This window comes from Diorhabda carinulata, chromosome 5 (assembly GCF_026250575.1).
Source record: "Diorhabda carinulata isolate Delta chromosome 5, icDioCari1.1, whole genome shotgun sequence".
Taxonomy (NCBI): Eukaryota; Metazoa; Arthropoda; class Insecta; order Coleoptera; family Chrysomelidae; genus Diorhabda; species Diorhabda carinulata.
Genome location: NC_079464.1, coordinates 16,632,201 through 16,656,634, shown reverse-complemented (window position 1 = coordinate 16,656,634; position 24,434 = coordinate 16,632,201). Strand labels below are relative to the sequence as shown.

Here is a 24,434-nt window from a genome sequence, read left to right as displayed (position 1 = left end):
CTGGTGGGAGATACTTCAGTATCTATCTTGTTCCAATCATAATTAAAGACGCTAATTTGGCGTTTTAGAGCTAACATAATTCATTTATCGATGTTCCCGATGTTAGAAATTAACTCTTTCTTTTATCATTAAGATTCTATACCGGCAAGTTCGGAAGTATAGCCACTGAATGACTTTTTTGTTTGAAAAAGTCAGTACGTAATATGTCATTAATTGCAAAGAATTTTTTTTTTTCAATTATTTGCGTATATAGCATGAAGTGAAGCGATGTTGACTGGCCTAAAATGTTATTATTGTATTGTCCGCGAGGAAAAAGCCCACTGGTATCGAGAGACACTCACTAATGTAACACATTGCGACATTTATAACAGGAACACAGCGATCTCTCCTACAATACTGCAAGACTTGCAGTCTGGTAAACGCTCCCATCAATTCAACAAGTTCAAATATAATACAATACTGTCATCGTCCCGAATAAGCCGCATTTTTTTAAGTAAGAAATTTATGGATTAAAAAATTGATTGATTTTAGTGCCGTTGCTTTCGACTATAGTGCGCGATTGATTTTTTGTTGGCTAAAATAATTTGCGGACCGAAAACTTGCGGAGAATCTTTCGGGTGTGGAATGAACACACTTCCCGCTTCGCGATACTTCAGTTCAAATCGAAGACGGTTGTGCATCACAAGCGGAACGAAGTGTGATTGCTTTTTGTGAACGTCTCGTCTAATATATTTTTTTCGGTTTTACGATCTTGTTGTTGCAGTGGTGTGATTTGAACTAGTAAGTTTTTTATTTTGAACCATGTATTTCATTTAGATAATTATATTAGTTTTGAAACAATAAAGATAAACAAAAAATCGGGACGAATATTTTGAGCGCGTTTCCAGTTTTGTTGATTAGCAATAATAACTTAAATACCAAGTATTAAACTGTTATTTGGAACGGATATAATTTATTTAGAGTATAAATGAATTTTTACTAGGATATAAATTGGGATCAAAAGAATTAAGAATGTCGATATCATAATTTTTATATTAATATTTATAGCATTTAAGAATTAAATTTTGGGGTTACTTTGAACGAAATGTTTGTTTTTAATATCTATGGTTCTGCGGGGAATTATAAAGCCCGCTTTAACTTTATGAAAATTTGATACTTTGGCTACATAGTTATCTAATTAGATACCATAAAAAATTAGAACCAAATTTTTTTAAAGTTTAAAAAGTTGACAAACATACCTCGACTTTGGGGTTACTTTGCCGACTGGCATAATAAACATAATTCATTATTAGATTAAAAATGTATATTTCTAAGGAAATAAAGGAACGTTTACCTTTTCGCAAGTCAACAAACAACTCTTATAAATTATTAATAAATAATGTTATATTTGGAAAAATCAAAATTTCCGAATGTAAAAATTTGTCTTGGTGTCGATATGCAAGTTTTGGAGATTCTAAGCTAGTTAGAATATCATGTTCAAGAATGAGACCTGTGTCATCGATATTGGGAAAACAAAAATTGTTTTGTGATTCTACTATTAAAAACTTTACGATACAACAGTGTTTTTTGTCAATAAATTGTGTAACAAAATGCATTGCATTGTTTTTTCTCTAAAGAAGCTACAAGTAGAGAATCGGAATTTTTAGTTTCAACTTATTTCGATTCATCTTCAGTCTTACTAGCTACAATATCACGGGAGCAATGGGCTTGAGGCTCGTCATTGCGGTCATCAATCTTGTGAAAATCATTTACTTCATCTAATTCTAAATTGTTCTCAAATTCACTTTCCATGATCCAGTCATATTATTCAATTTCTTTATCAAGTTTATTCTCTATGGGAATACTTATCATGAAATCCTCACTAGCAACAGATTTTCCAGGCTCAATTCTTATCATCTTCTTTCTCTTTGGGTTGCTTGTTTTTGAAGGAACCCTATTTTCATTAAGGAAATCCAACAAGGTCTCGCTAATATCAGTCTTCGTTCAAATATTTTATTTTGAATGATTTGTTCATCTTTTAATTTTATTTCTTCAATAAGCTTTTTCAGTAAATGAGGAGTGCTTTTGTTTACTATACTGTCTCATGAATTTTTAGTTTTGTAGGTTGTTATTATACGGCGCCAAACTACCTTCAAGGGCTTAAAGAAGCTTACATTCAAAGTTGGTCTCAAGTGTGTTGACTTTGAGGGTAGAAAGATAAATATAATATTATTTCTTTGAGACTCTCTGATGATTGTTATGTTAAAATGACTCCGATTAAAACTTTGTGCCCATCAATTTTTTTGGCCCACGGTATAACCATCCAGATCCATCCAGATTTCGTCGTATTATATCGAGTTCCCCCGATACACCAGAAATCAAATAAATTCGAAATCAAATAAATTCCCCGCCTTATACAAAACTTATGGGGAAAACAAAGATCCATCTGCAGCGGCAACAAACATGACGGATATTGTGGACTTTGTTAAGCTCTTAATGTTTTCAGGGTATTCAATTCCTTTTCTGAAAATACATTTTGACTATCCGGGATCGTCTATCAGATTAGTCTCGTCGTAGTTAACGGTCGAACCAGGTAAAATTCCTGGCACGTTTCTTTCTACATTATCAAAGTAATTGTTCATTTCTTCATCTGTTTTCTTAGCTCTTGCTTTTTTAATATTTTGGCACTGTCTATTGGATAATTCATGCTTGTGTCTATGAATAAAATTCTTGCACCAGTCTACGGGGAAAATTATCTTTAAACTTGTCTAGGCGGAAATTTTCTTTGTATAAATGACTCTTCAACACTACTCGTAATTCTGTTATGGTTGAGGGCAGCCATATACGGAGCTGGCTATTACAACGTCGAAAATGGACCGTTCAATCTTCAGGGCGATTAGCTAAGGTGCTCCAACAGGACCTTCATGTTTTCTTCTAACTTTATTTATTAGGGGTCTTCTAGGAATATTGAAGATTTTGGATGCTTCTGTTCTGTATTTCTTACTTATTACTTTTAATCAATAGAACAGCTCTACGCAATTGTTCTACGGTATAATCTTTATAACGCCGTTCACCCACTTGTCTTTTTACGTTCCACTATTTTCTGAAATAAAAAAGAAACAAAATGTGGGGTAACTTTTCTAACCGAAAAATTATTGGAAATTTAGCACCTGGAAAACTGTTAATATCAGAAATAGAAGTCATATGTGTAACAGGTGATGTCAAAACCAAAATTTTTACTTATAACTTCTTTAATTGTAGATTTGGGGGGAAAAGTTATATTAACATATCTGTAGGCAAAATAATTTGAAACAAATTATGTCTTCACGAATGTTTTGTAAGACGCATAGTTTCCGAGATATCGGACAAACTTGAGATTAAGCTTCTATCCACCCCCACATGTCCCAAAAATAAAATAGCGTCCTCTAAAAAATGTAATATTCGGTCCTTAAATTGAACATTTCAATGAACTAAATGTGTGAAACAAAATAAATAGCGTAAATAGGTTGAACTTTACTTTTCTTTAATGTTCAAAACTATTAATAAATTTAGTATAATCTCGAATTTAAACAAATTAGACGCTATAGGTTCATACTTTTACATGTTATTATATACCATTATCATAAACGAACATTGTAATCTCAATATGACCTTGTTTCAACGATACTATATGAAATTGATTTGGTTATTTTTCCAAATGCAAGTGCGATAACTATAATGCTCTAGAATTGATGACATAACAGATTCTATATTGGAAATTTATTTAAATCAGCCGTGAATGTTTTAATCACTCGACACTGATAGACGCGTGAAATATTTGATACTATAACTGACTTCTATACAGAGTAAATAACTGAGAGTACGAAGCATGTTTGTCAAGTCAGTAAAGTTTTTAAATAAAAAAGAAGCAGATATTTTTAGTAATTTTACTAATGTACTTCAATCCACTTTTCAATATAAATAATATTAACCATTACTAGGGCGTTTGTCACACCATACTGCCAAAATAACATTTTCCGTCTAAAATTTATGTTTTCATGGGAAAAGTTGCCGGTGGGTGAAAAAACGAGAAGTTATCATTCTCGATTGTAGTAATAGATAAGAACCTTCTACATTCGTTTCGTTAAAAAAACCATCAATATTCGCTTTTTTCCTTCAAGCCGAATTATTATGTTGGCAATAGAAAATTTTCCAGCAGTAGAAATATTGATGCATTTAGGATATTACCCTATATTTCTTAATGATTCCAATTAAACTTATTAGAGCAGATATAAAAGGAAGAGTCGTCACGCTAAATCTGTTTTATTATTCACGCGTAAAAAGGTTTCAAAATTAAGGAGACTAGCAAAGGTCTTGAATAAATACACTATGAAACATGACATACGAATACATATTATGTTATCAAACCTCAAGAGATATTAAACAAATGGATGTATGCGTGGAAGATGTTCACATCAACTTAGAGTTCATTTATTATGAATGATCTCATTTTCTGCTCTATAGAAGAAACGATGAATCAGTGTAGCTATTGAAGACAATATCAATTCGAGATCCTCCGAAAATCTTGGAATCCTTATAATTATTATTGGCATATACGAAGAGGTTTATCTGAATTTGTGGTTATGATTTGATCTATGACACTCTTGATATGTTTTGTAGAATTATACTGGTTGAATTATTATTCTCAATGAAATCATTTTGTTATACCTGGTCTGGTATAAGGTCGCCCAGGTCGCTCTGTGACTGTTTCAGTTCTGGAAACATTGACCAAAATCAACCAAATGCGCATGTCGATCGTCGAATGAGCATCCGGATAATTGCCGAGGCTGTAAACGCCGATAAAGAAACGGTTAAAAAAATTTTACACAAGGAACTGCACATGACAAAAGTCTGTGTGACACTGGTGCCAAAAAATCTGATTCCTGACCAAAAGCTTTTGCGTCAACGGATCAGATTTCCTCGAAAGGTTAGAAAAACTAAAAAAAACTGCTTTAAAAGGAAGAGAAAAACGGCAGAGCTCTGGTAGGCCCTCACCAAAGAAGACTACCAGTACTGCTTCGATAAATGGAAAAAACGTATGGAAAGATGAAGGGGAGAATTCGAATGAAGAATAATTCTTATAGTAAAACCTTTTTTCGTAACCAGTCTCGTTATTTAATAATTCCTCGTTATTTATACGATTCATTATTATATGATATTGTTGACTGATATTATTTATAGTGAATTGCATATCAAAATAATTTACCAAATACTTGCATAATTGGTTGACCAAATTATATTTTGAATTTCCAGTAATAGATTGTTGAAGTTCAATTAAGCGGGTTAACGCCCTATGAATATACCGATAGGGAATTTTACGAAGATTGTCTGAAAAGTGTTCGACTTTAATCTGAGGATGTCGAAATTCATCAATATGAGTTGAGAATTTTTCATTAAGAGTCTGGAAATAAAGATTTCTCTGTGCGTGCGTAACAAGTTATTAAACTCATGCAATTACAGAAAAGTCATGTAATTAACAACATTTTTTATTATACTTATCCGAAAACAACGAAAAAAAGGACAAGAATAAAATTTAGAATGTCTTATTTCCCAAGTAATCATAATAATCATAATGACTAACATTTCCATATTATAGTTTATTTTGGCAAAAAAGCCAATATATGGAATTTTCCACGTTATGGTGTCGGTTCTTGATGGTAAAGAGTTGCTAAGCTATAAAAGAAACTGCTGGCAAAAATTAAAAAAATATTGCTTTTTTGAAGCATTATTTATCAAAAAAGTCCAGGGTATCAACGTTAGAACAAATGACAACATTATTATACGAAGCTTCAGATGAACAATATCTATTGGCAAAAGTTATGGGATCTTCGACGCAAATCTTATATATAACTTAATACTTTTCAGTTTAGACGATGCGGAAGATAATGGACGCTTCATTGCCATGTTTTTGTGTTAGGCCCAACGTGTAGTATGTCATAGCATAAGCGCTGTCCAAAAACTTGTTATCAAATACCTGAATTGTGACGAGTAAAGAAACGACACCCAACAGTAAATCAACACGGATATTGAGCCCGAGATACTTAATGGAGATGTACAAGAAGCCAATAAAAAACATAACAAGGTATTGATGAGATCAGAGCTTAAAGAATTAAGAAGAAATGTTATTATCATATACAAAATTTGTTACATAATATAAAAGACATGAATTCGGCCTAAAGACTGGACAACATCGATTATGATTCCACTCCACAATAAAAACTCTACTCAATAATATAGTAATTATCGTACACTATTAGACATCTCAATAGATTGTACAAAAGAACTGTCGTAAAAATGAGAAGAACGAAGCTTATAAAAAAATAAGCAAATAGCGAGAGATTCCAAGGAAAAAACATGAACTATTGAGGTTGAAAATGACATGCTGCTATATTGGAACGAGCAAAAAAACGACACACAACAACAAACCAACACAAAAATTGAACTAGAGACACGGAGATGTAAACGAAGCCAATAAAAAACCGAAAAACATAATCAGGAATTGATGAAATCACATCTTAAAGAATTAAGAAACAATATTATTATCATACACTAAATATGTTATTTACTAAGGAAGACACGAATTTAGCCCAAAGACTGGACAACATCGATTATGATTTCACTCCACAATAAAAACTTTACTTAACATCAACAATATAGTAATTATCGCACACTCTCGCTGCTGTCACACACAAGCAAAGTGCTTCTACATATTCAATTATAAACAATCGCTTTAAATACTAAGCGAATAATAAAATTGCAAGGATACATGCCGGTTTATGAAGGATAGATGCACCTGAAATTAAATTGTCAACAGTAGACTAATAATAGAAAAATGTCAGGAATATAATGTGCCTATGCTTTAAAGACCCCAACAAATCTTTCGAGTTTATCAACTGGAATTCGTTTTAGAAAGTCTTTAACCAAGTAGGTGGTCCAAATTATTCAAGTTTTTATTTGGAAAGAACCGCTGCAGCTAAAGTAGAAGATATGATGAGACGAGACCCACTCACAAAAAGGTGTGAGCAATAGTGTGTTTCATTACCTACACCGTTGCACATTTATGGCGAAGCTGTAATAAGGAACTCTCTAGATGAATGGGAGGCTGGAGTTATTGTTGGTAAGGTCGAATGAGCAAGTTGAGTGCGCTACGCTGATAACACCACCATATTTGCTGCAACGGAGGAGGATGTGACGTTTATCCTAACAACAAAGTGGTTTCTCTAGGGATAATCTCACTAACATTTGTTCGACTTAGTCACAAATTTGTTCGAAAATATTTAATTTGTTCAAAATCGTCGTTTCTCGGATGAAAAATTGATTTTTTCAAGGTCGCTTTTGTGTAAAATGGAATATAGTTTGGTTTAAATTGGCTTCTTGGGTTAACGATTAATTTTTATAAGTTTTATTATATACAAATTTGTGTGTTTCAAGTTGAATTAATCAAAAATGAGCTTTTTTTTACTCTTTTGTGTTTAGATAGGTTAGGAACTGTTTTTCAAAGTGAAATTTATGAATTTATTTTTGTCGTTTCTTAATTTTTTGATGTTTTATTGAATCAAAAGGGCGTCCTCAAGGGTATTAGGTCAACAATGACCTTTCTCAAAGTTATTTGGTAGAAATTGAGCTTGTTTAGTCTTATTGATTTAAACATTATTTTTTCTAAGTTTAATTGTATCGAAAATTATATGTTTCGAATTGAATTTATTGATAACTAGCTTTTCTAAGTGCTGAAAGTGCTTTTTCAATTGAATTTGGTCAGAAATGGGCATTTCTGAATTTATTTCTGTTATTTTTTATTTTTTTTAATTCGATTAGATTGAAAATGAGCTATCTCAAGGTTATCAGGTCAAAAATTGTTTTTTTTTCAAGTTAAATTTAGCGAAAAATTTTCGTTTCCAAGAAATATTTTCATTCATATTAAATAGATTTCACAACTATAATATCCAAATTTATTTTGTTAAATTGTAAAAATTTTTCATGTTTAGAAATCTGCATAATCTTTAGTGCAAATGTTGAATATTTATCGTCAGACACCAAGTGATCATTTAATTCTTTGAATGCTTAAAAGTCGTAAAGATAAGGTTTATTGTTTATTTTATTGCGGATTGCATTGTTTTTTATTGTATTGCGGTATAATAACATTTCTAAAAAATGATTTCAAGGTGATTTTCAAGATATACAACCGCAGTATACATCGTTATCTTAATGCCAAGCTCTTCCTGATAAAAACGAAATATCTAGCATTATGCAACAGAAATTCATTAAAATATACATTGTGTTGCTGTAAAACAATCGATTTCATTCATTAAAAAAATGATTTTTCGTTTTATAGAGTATATATTGTCCCGGAACCTCGACAATAAAAGACTGAATTTTTCAAATAAAAAAGTGTGAGACCCATTTGCTTAAAATTACTGTTATAATTTCATGTTTGACAAATCAATCATCAAAATAAAATTCAAAAAAAGGTTTTTTTCAATTCAGCAGCATGCTAATGTGGTCGATTGTACTTGTAGGTGAGTCCACGATGCTACATGGGGATTTACTTGAGCGTTATATTAATCGAGGTCCTCAGATTTTCTAAGAGGTTTCATCAATTTAATGTAAATAACTTATAGTAAATGTTTTTTACATATACTAACTATCACCATCTTGAACAGTGATGGCTTCAATTGCTATTGCTAATGGTAGCTTCTATTCCTTTGTTCCACTGATTATTTCTCTGAGCGTATGTAAGGGTTGAAAAAAAAAGAAAATTTAATCCAGCGTCTCAGAGAATCTAAGTGGGTTTTAAGTGAATCAATAATGTGACGATTTTAATGAGATGCAATCACATAGCCATTATTATAATATACAAAAAGAATTCAACAAATATATATGATTCATCTTTATCTCCTAGATTTCATAATCTAACGATTATCTAGAAGAATATTTTTTATTTTTTTGAATTATCAATTATTTGATTATGAAATAGCATGTAATTAAAAAAGTGCTTATTTTTGAGTAAGATACTTGTTTTTATGAGAGAATGTTTTTGAAAAATATATATTTTTCAAAAACTAATGTCGTTTTGTTGTTGTAAGCATGTAGTAGTAACATTAATGCAGGCATCTTGGTGCTAAACCCACATAAAATGAATGTATAACAGATATTAACTAAGTAAAATTGAAATAATAGAAAAAAATGTTTAGCATTTATTTCAATACAACCAATCAACTACGCATAAATTGAATAAATCGAAGGGGTAAATTTATGTGAGTACAAATATGGATCTTGGTTACGAATCTAAATCAAAAGTATATCCATCACTGCTAAATGAATATTTAAATAAATTTAGTTTTAAAAAACTAAAAAACACGCTATTAAAGGGTATTTTTCTCAAAATAAGCTTAAAAAATTAATGTGCTAATGTTCCGTGCATTAATTCTGCAGGTCATGGGTTTCAATCTGGTCAAGAAAAATTAAATTCTTTTTATGTATACAGAACTAAATTGGAAATATTTAGTAGTGTTTTACGTGATATAATCATAAAAACCGATTTTTTTTAGCAAAACAAAGAAGCATCTGACAGCAGTGATTAATAATTCATTACACATAATTTCTATATTAATGGATATCATTTAATTCGATCAAGCGTAGATATAATGGGTACATTATTTAACAGTCGTGGATAAAAAATGTATTCTCACAATCAGTATATTTGTTAGAGAACTTTTTATTATTTACCATTAGAAAAAAAAGTTATTTCATTAAATTTAAACTGTAAACGACAAAAACAAAGGAACGAAAAACGTCACGATTGATAGATAAACTACTTCTGGTCCTTAAATCGTTTGTGGTAAATCAGCATTCTAAATAGATTCCTAATTAAGCATGTGCATCGATCCTAAATTGGTTACCAATTGATTCAGAATTGATTCTAAATTGACCCGTGAACAAAGCTGTCTGTAGCTCTCACGAACGAATGAAAGTATTAAATTTTATCGACGGTTTTTTGTTACTTCGGCTTATGGGAATCGTCAGATTATATATTTTTCGTTTTCCTCAAATTATTTCATTCAAGCTCGAGAACGTCGAGATGACGTTTTCTTTTTTTTTACTATTGTCCATATCAATATTAATAGGAAAACCTAATATAAATAAAAAAATAGCAAAAACAAGGCAAAAAAAGGAATTTTTGCAGAATAAAAGTTAGTAAACTGCAAAAAAGAATGTCTCCTTTCTAGCACAACTGCAATAATTTATTTTTTTCTTCTGTGGTGTAGGAAGTGCTTTTGAATATAAATTCTTGAGATTTATTTCTTGAAAATCCTTTGGACGCCCTTTGCCAAAAACATGTCCTTAAAATCTGCTGGCCTGTTTTTTTCGTACCTAAAACATTCCACTTTCAACCAATTGACTGTTTCTCTTCTGTTTTCTTGTTTCTATTCTTGATTATATTTTGGGATAAATCCGTCAAATCTCTTAAATATGAAAATGGCATTTGGGAAACTTAATAAGCAGAACTCTTCTTGTTTTATAGGAGATTGGATCTTGCTAGTTTAAAAATATTCAACCTATCTTGAAAATTGTAAACAAGAACATACTTTTTTGTTGTTTTTGTTGTTTTTATGGCACTAAGCATGCTTTCAACTTCCATGAATGTATGTCCACTTTCTAGCAACTTGTATTCAATAGTGTGCAAATTTGTAACCTGAATCTAATATAAAAAAGTCCGGCTATATTCTGGTTTCGATTTTGGCCACCACTGGTATCAGAATAAAAACAGAGTTGCTTGATTTCAGGATCTAATTTCATGATATATTTTAGAAGACAAGTTCCTATCTCAGAGCTTCCTCGCTTTCCTTGTAACTCTGTGCATCTATAACAAAAAGCGTCGCTGGCATCACGTAACTAATAAATTGTAAAATTATGCATACAAAACTTTATACTGAAATACATCTAGCTAACGTCACTTGAAGGTATCTAGAGAACGGACTGCAAATCAAATGTACAACACATAAATGTCTTATCTCTTTGGTATCTTTGTTTATCAGCGGCTTTGGCATTGTTGCCATCTTCTTTTCTTGCTGGATGCTGTCTTCCAAGGTTTGCTTCTTTATAGCAGTCTAAATAGAATCATATCTAGTGCACAGCTGACAAAGATCTTTTTTGGGCAAAAAACTCGTCTATAACAGATACCTCGTAACATGCAAATAAATTCGTTCAAAATTCCATTAACTTAACCTAACTTTCTATTTGTCGATATAAAACAATATTTTTGTTAAAAGTAATCACCATAAATAACATTTTTCTCTTCTAAAACCATCCTAACACACATAGCACCTCTGGAAATACACTTGGTATGTTCGGAATAATACTTTGCGTTCATTTTGTGAAAAATGTGAACACAACTACACACTTACCTATTGTAACGAATTTTGGTTAAACTATTGAGAAAATCATTCTGGAAGAATCGCTTTAGTGACTTGAAACGATTTCTACTGTTTAATTTGCGGTCACTGCGACATTTTTATGCAGCCAAAACCCGGTATTAAAGTGTTTTGTGTGTTCAGCGTTTGATTAGCTATTCATAAATAATTAAACCAAAAAATATTGAGTTCTATTACAGAATTTTTACTGCATAAATCCGTAATTTTTCCAGTTTGATATTTACAAGCAAAATCCTCAAAAATTTTTTAAAAGGTTTTTACAGTAAACAATCGATTGGTATTACTGGATATGCAAGAACTGGTAAAAGGCATAGTACTTTGAGTATTTAAAATATTGCCTTTGGACTTAAAGGATATGGTATGCTTTGAAAACAACATTAAATAATTTTATGGAATTACAGGGTTTTTTCAGAACATTCAAAATAAGTTTTCCTAATTAACTGTATTTTATGTTGAAAATTTAACAAAATTGGACTTAACTGCTTTTTGCAGTAAGCCCTCGATTTGATCTTTTATCCATGACAGTATATTAAGCCACTTGGGCTCCACTACCATACTGCAACTAGTTCTGTAACCAACCTGGTTACGATTCTATAGATTATCGTCAGGATTATGCTCGCGCAGATCATACTGCCTCATCATTTTTCAGGATAACTTCTGGGATATTGTCTGTAGAATTTGTATAGATGTTTCTTTATTTAATGGTGACACTTTAAAAATTAGAGTGTACTCGAAACTTTCGATTGAGGATTTGAAATTTGTGTTTAAAAATATATCTATTTCACTGAAACAACTATTCTTAGTTTTATTCGATTACATGAATGAAAAAAACTTGATAATTATATCAAGTGATGTATCCATTATCTGATTTGTTATTCATACAGGTTTTCTAATACTTTATGTGATCTAACAACTATTTGAATCAAGATAGACGTGTCATTAAGTCTATCTGTTTTATCTTCAAACATATCTTAATAAGGATAAATTGATGTTTTTGTGATTTTCAATTCATCAAATCAACATTAACATATAAGTTTAGGAGAGATTAAGAAAGCATGTCCGTAGAATGCGCGTTTCTCTGTGTTTAGAAACTCTTAGTTTCAATTAAAAGTGATGGTTATCTTATTTTAAACTGGTAGTGACTGCCTATACATGGGAAGTTTTAGTTGAAAAATTATCTATTATTGAATACAATGAAATAAAAAGTTTTAATGATTGTATATCGATAATATAAGAACCGTCACGTAGCGGATGTCGATTGGGGGCAATTTACCTCTATACTAGCATCTCTGAGGAATTATAAGGTTTTAAAACAGGACCAAAACTTTCGAAAAAAAAGTTGATTACTTCCTTAACCCTTCAACTTAAAATAATGAACTTTGATACAGTGTTAAGACTGTTAAGTTATGATAAGTAGAAGCAGCTGGAACCATTCTGTGGAGTTGATTAGCGATGACCTAACCATAAAACTTCACAAAAGTTTTTCAACTCTTAGTTGACTTTAAGAAATTTATTTTTATATCATGAATAATTTATTTATCAAACTTTTTTACTCTGTAAAAAATCAAATTATGAAATTTTATGTATTTTTGATTTTTGTTGTATTTCTGTTCTATTTTTATTGGAAATGACAAAGTCGTATGAAAAATTACAGGAGTAAAAATGTTTGAAAAAGAAGTTATTCCTGATGGAAATTGAAGAAAAAATATCAAATTATATGACTGATAGAAGATTTCTGTGAAATTGTAAGATTAGGTCACCGCTAAGCGACCATTCAGAATGCTGAGACCATCTTCTACTTAATGCCGTTAACAGTTTCGTACGGTGTACAAAATTTGATGTTTTTATGTTGAATGGTTGCAACGAAATTAATTTTTTTCAAAATTTATATATACAGAGTGGCATGCGTAGATACAGTTTACTTTGTCGCTTTTATAATATATTTCGATTCCTTAAAAATTGTTGTGAATAATTTAGCATGTATTTGAAAAAAATTGATCCAGAAGTTCCCAACATCACTTCTTTTAGTTTAAAATAAACAAAATTGAATTGAAAACTTCAATCAACCACTAGAGATGTTTTTCAAATAGAAAAATTATTCTTCAGAAATGAAAATTTACTTAAATATTTGCAATTGCGAAATCCAAGATGTAAATTTTAAGATTCTTATAAGCATCTTAGTAAGCTCAATTCCTACAAATAAATGATTACAATGTGATATATTCTTTCTTTTTATTAGTATTCGTTTTCAATATATCTGTCATATCAACTGAATTCTAATTTAGATAAGATTTTCCAGTCAAGAAGATTTTTTATCATCTGGTATTATTATGTTCGTTTTCTCTTATTATGTCCTATTAATCAATTTTAATAATTTCAACTTTTTCATATTATGCGTTAGTATCCACGACGAAGAATGTCAACATCACTCAATGGCCGACTTATCAACGAATTATGTGAAAGTATACGAGGTCTTGTTATTAAATAACGAGACTACGAGCATAGAGGGCGCCATATATGGAAACAGTGACCAAAATCAACCAAATTGTGCGAGCAGATCGTCGAAAAAGCAACTGGATGATTGCCAAGGCTGTAAACGCCGATAAAGAAACGGTCAGAAAAATTTAACACGAGGAATCACACATGACAAAAGTCTGTGCGAAGTTGGTGTCAACAAATCCGACTCCTGACCAAAAGCTTTTACGCCAACGGATCAGATTTCCTTGAAAGGTTAGAAAAAAATCTGCTTTGAAAGCGACCCGATTTGAGTCGATGGAAGCGGTAAAGCAAAAAACGGCAGAGCTCCTAAAGGCACTTACCAAAGAAGATTTCCAGTACTGCTTCGATCAATGGGAAAAACGTATGGGAAGATGTGTGGCAAGGGAGGGGAGTATATTGAAAGGGAGAATTCGAATGTAGAATAATTGTTATAATAAAACCCTTTTTCTTTACCAGTCTCGTTATTTAATAGCCACACCTCGTAATTTATACGTTTCACTATTACATGATATTGTTGACTGATATTATTTATATTGAATTGCATATCAAAATAATTTAACAGTCACTTGCATAATTGGTTGACCAAATTATATTTCAAATTTCCAATAATAGATTGTTGAAGTTCAATTAAGCGGGTTAACGGCCTATGAACATACCGATTGAGAATTTCACGAGGGTTGTCTGAAAAGTGTTTGACTTTAATCTGAGGACGTCAAAATTCATCAATATAAGTTGACAATTTTTCATTAGGAGTCTGGAAATAAAGATTTTTCTGTGCGTTCGTGACAAGTTACTTCACTTGTGAAATCTTGCAATTACGGAAAAATCCTTTTGTGTACGAGTAATTAAAAAAGGATAAGAATTAAATTAGAATATTTTATTTCCAAAGTAATCATAATAAATCGTATGACCAACTTCTTTTTACATTTCGGTACCTATACGATACTTTTTAAACTTCAGCATCTGATATTTATATCATTCTTAAATAACAATTTCACTTAAATTTGCGCCGAAAATTGAATTTTCTGTGTTTTGGTAAGAATGGACTCCGTTCTCAAGCAATTTTTAGTAATATTCTGTAGTGGGTTGGTACCCTTGAATAACAGTTTCATTTTGACAGTATACAGGACGATGTATTATTCGGTGAGGTTATTCCAAGTTACTATTTACAATACATTATAATAAGTATTTGGACAAATTAAATGTTGTCCTGAAATATGAAAAAAAAAATATGAAAATCTAGAGTGTAAAAATTTATATATTATTTCCAGAGTCAATTGTCAGACATTAATCAGTGCTACCAACTGACCACCTATATTACACTACCATACAACACTTCTATAACATTGGTCAACAATCTTGGTTGTTTGGTTCTGATTGGTGTTTAATATCACCTCATTTTGTCGATCTTAATTTTCAAAAATATTATTAATCTTTTATCATTTTTGTAGAAAAGTTGTTTTTTTTTCTTCACTAATTATCATGTTTTTATGTAATTATTAGAAACTCAAAGCCATCCGATCTATTCTTAGTAGAAACAAGCCTATAGTTCGCGAGATATCGTCAAAAAGCTTTTCACTCCTTTATTTAAGGTGGCGGCCGGAATACAAGGGGTGGAACCATACAAAGTACCATAAGGGTACTAAAATTGTAACATTTTAATGAACTATTTATGTTAACGATATAATCTGTGTAATACCTATACATTCATAAGGCACTCCTAGGTTGGATGGGTATAAATATATGATATCATAAGTAGGTTATTTGCAAGATGGTTTTGTGCCTGCATCCTTGACAAAAACTTTTTGACACTTTTATTACTTTTGAGAGTTGTTAACCTTGGTATTTATTTCAATAAAGAGACCCTGCTCTATTATTCAGAGTTAATTATGTCCATTGGTATTAAATATAATCATAATTCTTCTCGGCATCTGCAATAAATATCTGATAAGTGGTCGGTTAGACACAACTATTGTGGATTGTTGAAATCAATGAATGAATCCATTTGATTAGGTACTACTTGAGAATTAACTGTAAATTATGTATTTACCAGTGCCAGCTCGTCAAATAAGAATATATAGCGATAAAAATTAAAGGAATATTGAACAATTATTTTATTGAATGGAAAACAATATCTAGTATGTGTTTATTATATTTGTTTTATTATTCGAAGATATTTGAAACCATTTCAGAAAAGTTTCTATTCAAAGACAATTTCAAAAAACGTCAATTTTTACATGCCTAGGGTTGGATAGACATAAGAATTAAATGGGTCAGTGAAATAGGTCATTCCTTTGTAGGCCCGGCTTGGTAAGATTCGTAGGTCCGCGATTGCTGAGGGTTCCCGCCTCGAGGAGGTCCCACATACTTGTACAGTTGATTTTTAAGAAAACAAGAACTTCAGCTGCGTTTTTTTCGTCAGTTCAACATTACAAAATCGTATATTTTGATATTTTAGCCTATGCGGAGATTAGTAATGAAGAAAAATGTTACGTGATCAAAGACGTTTTACAGGATTGTTCGCAGCTGGACCCAAAAAGTTTGACCTTTTGAAACTATAAATATCTCCCACAGTGTTTCTAAACTATCTATAATTGTCAGAATCCGGTTGTTGATGAAGCTGCGATAGTTTCTTTACTTCATAGCGGTAAAGCCTATTGCGAAATACGCAGACAGATTCTGTGACGAAGAAGACTATTTTAACCCAACCGAAGAAGCGGAAAAAAATACATTTAATACTCTGAAACTAGACAATGTTTCTAGTGTTTAGCATGTGTTTTTCCTGTTCTGTTAACTTACTTGATGCGAACTGTTTACTGTATATAAATTTATTCTTTCCATGTCTTGTACCTTAGTCACGAGTTTTTTCTAAACTTTATATAGTCAGAAATCGACTTCTGTCGTCTTTACGTCAAGAGCTTATGCCCAGTCTGCTCTTAATGTTGAGATCTATTTTATGATTTGGACTAATATAGAATACTACTAAACTAATTACTTACTCATTTACTTAATCTTTATAGCTACGGGTGTAAGACGTAGGGTTGAGTTTCTTTTTCCATCAAGTATTTCTTTCTCAAAATTCTTTCCATTTCTTTTGGTATTTTTGTTTCTTTTCTCTGTTCTGTTCTCAATCGCTTTGTTGATTTCATCCGTCCAGGTCTTCCTCATTTTCATAAAAACATTGTTAACCCTCAAACGGGCGTTATATTATATATGATAGCAGCATTTGGACCTGGTTTCCTTTTTTCAGGACAACGAAATTTCATTGTGAACGTGTTGGTCACATTGTTTTAAGTCCAACGTAAATTATAACAAAGTTTATCAGCTAAAACTTTCAATAGCTCACATCTCATCAGTGAAATGGCGTCTCATACTGGAAAGGCAATTTGTTTTTTGTTATAGTGTTTTTTTGAATGCGATAAATTATCAAAGCTGCATAATATTACGCAATTATGGAAAGGAAAAATCGTGATAGCTGATTTTTCTGTTTTCTTGTGAAAGAAATTGTTTCTTTGATGCCCATTCCTAAGATTATCTAGTATTGTGAATCTTCAGCGAAATTATTTTGAGCTAAGATGTATCGACGTCACCTCAATTTTAACAAACAATTCTGTAGATATAAAGCAATCAAAACTAATTATGATCTGAATTAAGCCTCCATCAACGAGTATTTATCACCTTTGTATGAAAATTTGGAAAAAAAACCGAAAGCTAAATAACTATAAATTTCAGTAACTCATAAACTGGGAACGTATCATTTATGACACCTTATTGAAACTTATAGTTAAAAAGAGGAATTGGTTAATATCATGCCAGTTTAAGGGTTAACTGTTAACTACATAGTATTTTTGAAAAAATGTTGGTATTATTTTTCTAATCCCTAAAATCTGATTGTCATTATTTTTATTAGACAAATAATTTTGATATTATCATAGTTTGGTGGGAAGGAAATACTGCACAATATTTTGAATAGTATTGTATTGATTTGCAGTTCTGCTACAGCATGTATTTTGTAGTGTGGTGTTAACTTAAGAATACTGTGAATATATTTTGATAAATAAGGAAATAAGTAGAAGGCAAAAATCATGATCCTCATAAAAAAATCGAGCTGGATTTCTATTTCGTTTTAAGTGTGAAATTACCGAAAGAAGTTTCAAAAACTCTCCAAACTACCCGGAGATCCCCTTTACAATACAGGGCCCTTCTACAGGTTTTAACTGAGGTCCCCAAATGGTCTCTGCCTTGGCTTGCTCCTTTGCACTTAGTACAAATAAGAATCTCTATAGTTACAATGGATTTTTTTGAGATACAGTATGAGTGCAAAATGAAACCAAATATTTTGCAACTGGATCTGTATTTTGACAAGTCTGGGTAACTTTGCATTTCATATTCTCCACTTGGTCAAAAAACTTTACCATTCGGCTAATGATAAGAGATTGGAGAAAATCATCTATGGGTCCCCTTTCTGTGACTGCAAGACAATAGGTTGCGATGATTTATTATTTTTTGGATCACAATATACTCCAATAATGTACCAGTTTTCGACAAACCGTACAATAGAATCTGTACTTAACCCGTGGAACAATGGAAATGTCTAACTATCAGTTTTCGTGGCCTTCCTTTTTGTTTCTATACATTTAGAAAGAAACAATGTTTAACCTTTAGGTTACTTAGACCAAAAATGTTCACTTTTCTATTAGAAAAAATACGGTAGACTAACACTACCCGTCAAAAGTTTTTGTCCACCCTAGTTTGCGTGCTACAAAACAAATAGAAACAATAAGATCGATTTTGATTTTTGATTCATATTTCAAAGAATATATATTACGGTAAATGTACACTCTTGAGAAATGTAAATTTCACCGTAAAATGTGTTCATTACCCAAAAAGTTAGGTATATGTAAAATGAATATAATGTATATGTACATTTCCCGGAGAAAGTGGAATTTTTGAAATTTTCTGCCATTAAAAATTACATTTGTTATAAACAAAAAACGGAGAGACAAAAAGGGAGTTTCCATTTTTTAGCTATATTTTCAAAAATCTGGAAGATCTTAAACGAGGAGGAAAATTTAGTGAAAAAAGTATTGACTCCTGGAGTCGTAGCTCCATTATTTATCATTTTTATTTAACGTTGAAAATTGTGCTCCGCGTGGCCGTTTCGGTGCTCAGGCGTCACCGCCAGTCAAAGCATGCAATAGAAAATATTCTTTTATAGTATTTATTATTAATTTAAAGATCTGAATGAACTATAGTGTCATCTAGACACTTAAAGTAATGTAATCATGCAAAAAAAATTATCAACCCGATTTTTATTTAGTCTTAATTAATTAATTTTTGAGTTTCCACAAAATCTCTTATAAAAATAGGTCAATAATTTTTTTTCCTTTTGTAATCTAATTTTTTTTGTCTTTTTATAGTCTTAATGAAATAATGATTTAAAAAAATGTTTTTCTCAAAAACAATTATTAATTGTTTATAACTGTTTTGATATTTATCAACTATTTGAATTGTTTATTAAGGAATCATCAATCAAATCATCATTTACAATTCTCAATATTATTATGAAAAAAATTTTTTTACTTGAATTTTCATGATAAGTTCTCACTTTTTTTATTCCCATATTTTTTTTAAATTCCTCGTAAAAACGAAGATTATAAAAAAATAATTGAAATCGGATGATTTTTCGATTTTCTAGAGCTAAAAAACGAGGGGACCGCAAAAGTATAAAATCAACAAAAAATCCTGTGTTAAAAATCTTATGGTGCAATATAAAAAATTTCCATACCAACAGAAATGAAGAGAAAAGAAAGAAAATTGGAAAAAAATAAGATTATATTCAAAGAAAATTGTAGCGACAAGATAAACTGAAATCATAACTCTAAGGTGAAGATTTTGAAAACTCAATAGGGTGTGTATAGATGTAAAACAGTATAAAAAATTGGGCATTAAACTCGTAATTGGTTCCGCAGCTGGGAATTTCTTTACATCGTATTGGAAAATATCTAACGGAAACATGATGATTACAGAATCTTGAAAGGGAATAATGAAAAACCTTCTGAAGATCCAAGAATAGTTATTTGTATGCCAAGGACTGGAAGGACTACTATGTTGGACAATTGCGCGATGAGCGAAGCGAGGCAAGCAACAGACGAGTCCAACAAAGTAGTATTTCAGCCGAGGCGGACACAACATTTTTTATACGATTCATAAGATCCAAGACTTTTTCGATTACACTGAGGAAAGAAAATAAATAATAGAGAATTATAAACATTTTATTATATTAAACTTCGGATATAACAAATAATTTCAGAAAATTAAAAATTTGGGGTTATGCAAAAAAGTTAAAGTTGTCTACACTACAGTGTCCCGAAATGTAGTACGGAACTGTCACTTTCACTACATGGAACACTCAAAAAGCAACTTTCGGTATGTAAATGAATGCAGAAAGAACAATTTTCAGATGGCGTCGTCTAGAAAAAATGAATAAATTAAAAATGGGTCAAAATCTTAGGGAAATGATACAGCAAAGTTTTCAAATAATAGGAAGATATTAAAGAATAAAATATTTATATTTGGGAGAAGCATCTTTACTTATTTTTTTTTTTAAATATATGCCGCTGATAAGATTTGAAATATTATGTCCCCGAACGGTAAATTTTCGCACAAAACTATTATAGGCAATAACGAATTTTGCATTAACAAATACATGAACATTTCTTGACGGATTATTTCCATTCAACAGTGAGAGATAGTATTAATTTTCACTCTCAAAGTACCCATTTTAGTTAGAGGATATTGTGAATCTCCCAATACAACTATTAAGATATATCGGTCTAACAGACTGTCTTAAGAACTGGCTTTTTAGAAGTAAAGGATGAAACTTATCAAATCAAAAAACACCTAGTGGAGAAATTGATTACAACAACGGCCGTCATTTGAATTAGATTGTGAATAATTTGAACTATTGGAAAATATTAAAAGTAAAATAGATGCACTTTCATAGCAAAAGAATTGAACATAACAAAATATTGTTTTGTCATGATCTGGTAATACTTATAAATGAACCGCCACTGCCGTATAATAATTACAAAGTATGTCAAACGTACAGTAAAGAAAATGAAAAATCTCGTAACGCGTGCTGCTGACCGCCCACATATTAATGGAATAAATGTAACCATAGTATTTACTCGTGTACTTTATACAGGACGATAATGTATGAATATCATCCCAAAAATTGAGTTTATAACTTTCGTCATTCTTCCTTAACACGTTGAGCCCCAACTATCTGAGCTCTTCCAAGAAACCCTCCTGCGGTTTTTCCTTAGGAACCCTTAAGCAAAAAGTTCCAAAAAAAAAAACAGATTTGCGCTTGGTTTCAAGCTATCTCCGATTGATATTTCACTGTTTTTGAACAGTTCGCTGTAGTTGAAACAAATTTCAATGCTACAGGCTAGAGCTATAGAGAAGTGGATTCTCAAAAGTTGAAGCTAAAACAAGATGTTTTATCTGAGCTCTTCCAAGAAACCCTTCTGTGGTTTTGACCAGATCGCTTTATTTGAACCAGATTTTAGAGCTAGATGCTAGAACTATAGAGAAATGGATTCTTAGAAATTAAAGCTAATACAAGATGTTTTATCAGTGCTCTTCCAAGAAACCATTCTGTGGTTTGTCCTTAAGAAACCTTAAACAGAAAGTTTCAATTTTCTTTTTAGATTATTTTCCAAAAAAAAAACAGATTTGCGCTGGGTTGAAGCTATCCCAGATTGCTATTTGTCACTAATTTTGAACAGATCGCTTTAATTAAACCAAATTTTAGAGCTAGACGCTAGATCTATAGAGAAGTGGATTCTTAAAAATCAAAGATAATACAAGATGCTCTCTTCCAAGAAACCCTTTTGCGGTTTTTCCTTAGGAACCCTTAAACAAAAAGTTAAAATTCTCTTTTTAGATTATTTTCCAAAAAAAAAACAGATTTGCGCTTGGTTTCAAGTTATCCCCGATTGATATTTGTCACTATTTTTGAACAGATCGTTTTAGTTGAGCCAAATTTAGATCTAAACATTTAGAAATATGCGTGATAGAGAATACTAAGTGAGGAAAATGGTTATGAGTAATTTCCAACAAATATGTTTCCCGAGGAAAGTGGTATGTGTTGAGGAGATTATGATTTTTTAATATGTCAATACATTTCAAACAAATACGGCATACAAGTATTCAAATTTTGCTGTGGAGCGGGTCAGACATGGAATAAGAACTTTTATACCGGGAAAGAAACAGAAGAGGGAGTGTCTGTAGCCACAAATATTGTGATGAGTCTGGCAGAAAATCTTCTTGGCGAAGGGAGAACAGACAATTTATTATTCAAGGAAAGGTCTACCTATTGACGTTGTACAAAGGAAGCTGAAGAAACATGAAATTACAGTTAGCATTAACAGACGATCCGTAGTAGTTGTAAAGCCTCAAGCCATCGTCTAATCTTTTGTAGATCTGTCTGATCAAATGGCAAGTTACAACACTTCTTTGAGAAGGACGTTGGAATGGTATAGGAAAATTATTATTGAGCTGTTATTTGTTACAGTAAAGGTAAATACCCATATTCTTTATAAAAGAATAACAAACTAAGATTGAAACAATTACTGATTTTCAATTTAGTGTAGGAAATAAGTTATTGAAGAAATTACGCCACCGACGCCAAAATCAAAAAAACTCTTTGACCTGTGAAGAAAGAAGGTCCAAGTCACAAGGAGAGAAGAGATTTTGTAGGATACAATAATTGGAAAATTTTGAACTCAAATCTCAAAAAATAAAAATTAAGGGGACCTAGCTACAATAGATTAAAAAATAATAACCTTTTCATTATATTAAATTAATTATCTATTATAAAAAATTTAATCATCATTAGAACTAGAGGAAAACAATATAGATCATCACCCGGTACCATACTAATGAATTATTAAAATTTATTATTTTTGCAATGGATAGATACAAATATTCAATCACTAGAATAGATTCATTTTTTGGAAAACCTTCAAAGTCTTAATCAAATAAACAAAACATGTTTAAAAAAAGTTTGTTCAGTCTATATAAAATTTAAATTACTAAAAATACGCTAGTAATTTATTTTTAACTTTACGCAAACCAATTAATATTAAGTTTATAGATAAACATTTGATAACTTGCATTAATAGTATATTTCAAAGTTTATCGTTAGAATTATATAACAGAAAAATATTTTGTAATTTTAAATTTAAATGAATGATGATGACACCGAAGATTGATATCACTTTCATTTCTTATATCAATAATCCATTGTGTAAAAGTAGCCTGTTATTTGTCGATATTAATTTTTATATCAGACAAATCATTTGATATTATTTCAATATATCTCTTTGAATAAACCCGAGGAAAAGTTTTTTTGAAATATATGCGGACTAATAATGAATTGTGGGTAATTATTTAGTTTTGGTTACATACGCCCGATTTACTTGAAATTTTAGTATGTTATACAGTTTTTTATGTCGAGAATATATATATATATATATATATATATATATATATATATATATATATATATATATATATATATATACAGTAAATTAATCAGCTTGATTTTCTCTACAACATAATAAAATTTCAAGGAAATCGGGCATATGCAACCTAAAGTAAATAATTATCGAATTGCGGAAACTTTTTTAGAAACATAAATACTATAACAGTCCTACTGTCTTTTAAAGAAAATAATAAATGAAATATCATTTCAAAAGACCGCCTTCGTTATCAAAAGAATGATGCTTCATATTCCATTCGATAAACGTGTTATAGGAGAATTGTCGCAAGTACTTGCCCCAAATCAATAAAACACAAAAATTTTGGAAAAGAATATATTTATTCTTCAATCTAATTTCCTCTAAGCTCCATATACTTTTTGCAGCGATGTTCAATAAGTTTGTCAAGCTTCTCAAAATAGCCGATATCACCTCTTCATTATTGGAATATCTTTGAGCCATTTTGAAAATTTTTGAAAACCTGAAAACCCCCTTGAAGTTGTCAATGTCAAGTATTTTGGTATTTTGATGAAGACCGCAACAGGTCGAAACGTCTTTAAAAAAACTAACTTTTAACCAGAAGAAACGTGATATCAGACGAGTCAAAAACATTACTGTATGTACAGGGTGCTTCCAAATTCAAGCCACAAAATTCAGGAGGTGATTACATTTATGAATTTAGGTTAGGTCTTACTTATAACAAAGTTCTTTCAGCCCACCCCTTTCCGGTATATTACCCTAAAAAGGTAGTAACTTAAATTGAGTTTTAATTTTTTTTTTCTAAAATTAGCGTAATGCTATAAACTTGAAATTCTGTAATTTATATACATGTTACATTATCCGGAGGTGAATCATATTACATATAATTTATTAAAAAAATATAAACTATGGTGTCTATATTTTTTTTCTTTGCAGCTATTGGTTTTGGAAAAACATT

The 24,434-nt window shown here is 30.9% G+C and overlaps 1 protein-coding gene across 1 annotated transcript in view; it reads left to right on the top strand.

Moving 5' to 3' along the window:
• Nucleotides 1-332: 332 nt before the first annotated feature.
• Nucleotides 333-24,434, top strand: part of LOC130894030 (uncharacterized) — an 83,811-nt gene continuing 59,709 nt past the window's right edge. Inside the window, exon 1 of the mRNA XM_057800547.1 lies at nt 333-780. The gene's annotated coding sequence lies outside the window, so the exon portion shown is untranslated. The remainder of the gene's footprint in view (nt 781-24,434) is intronic.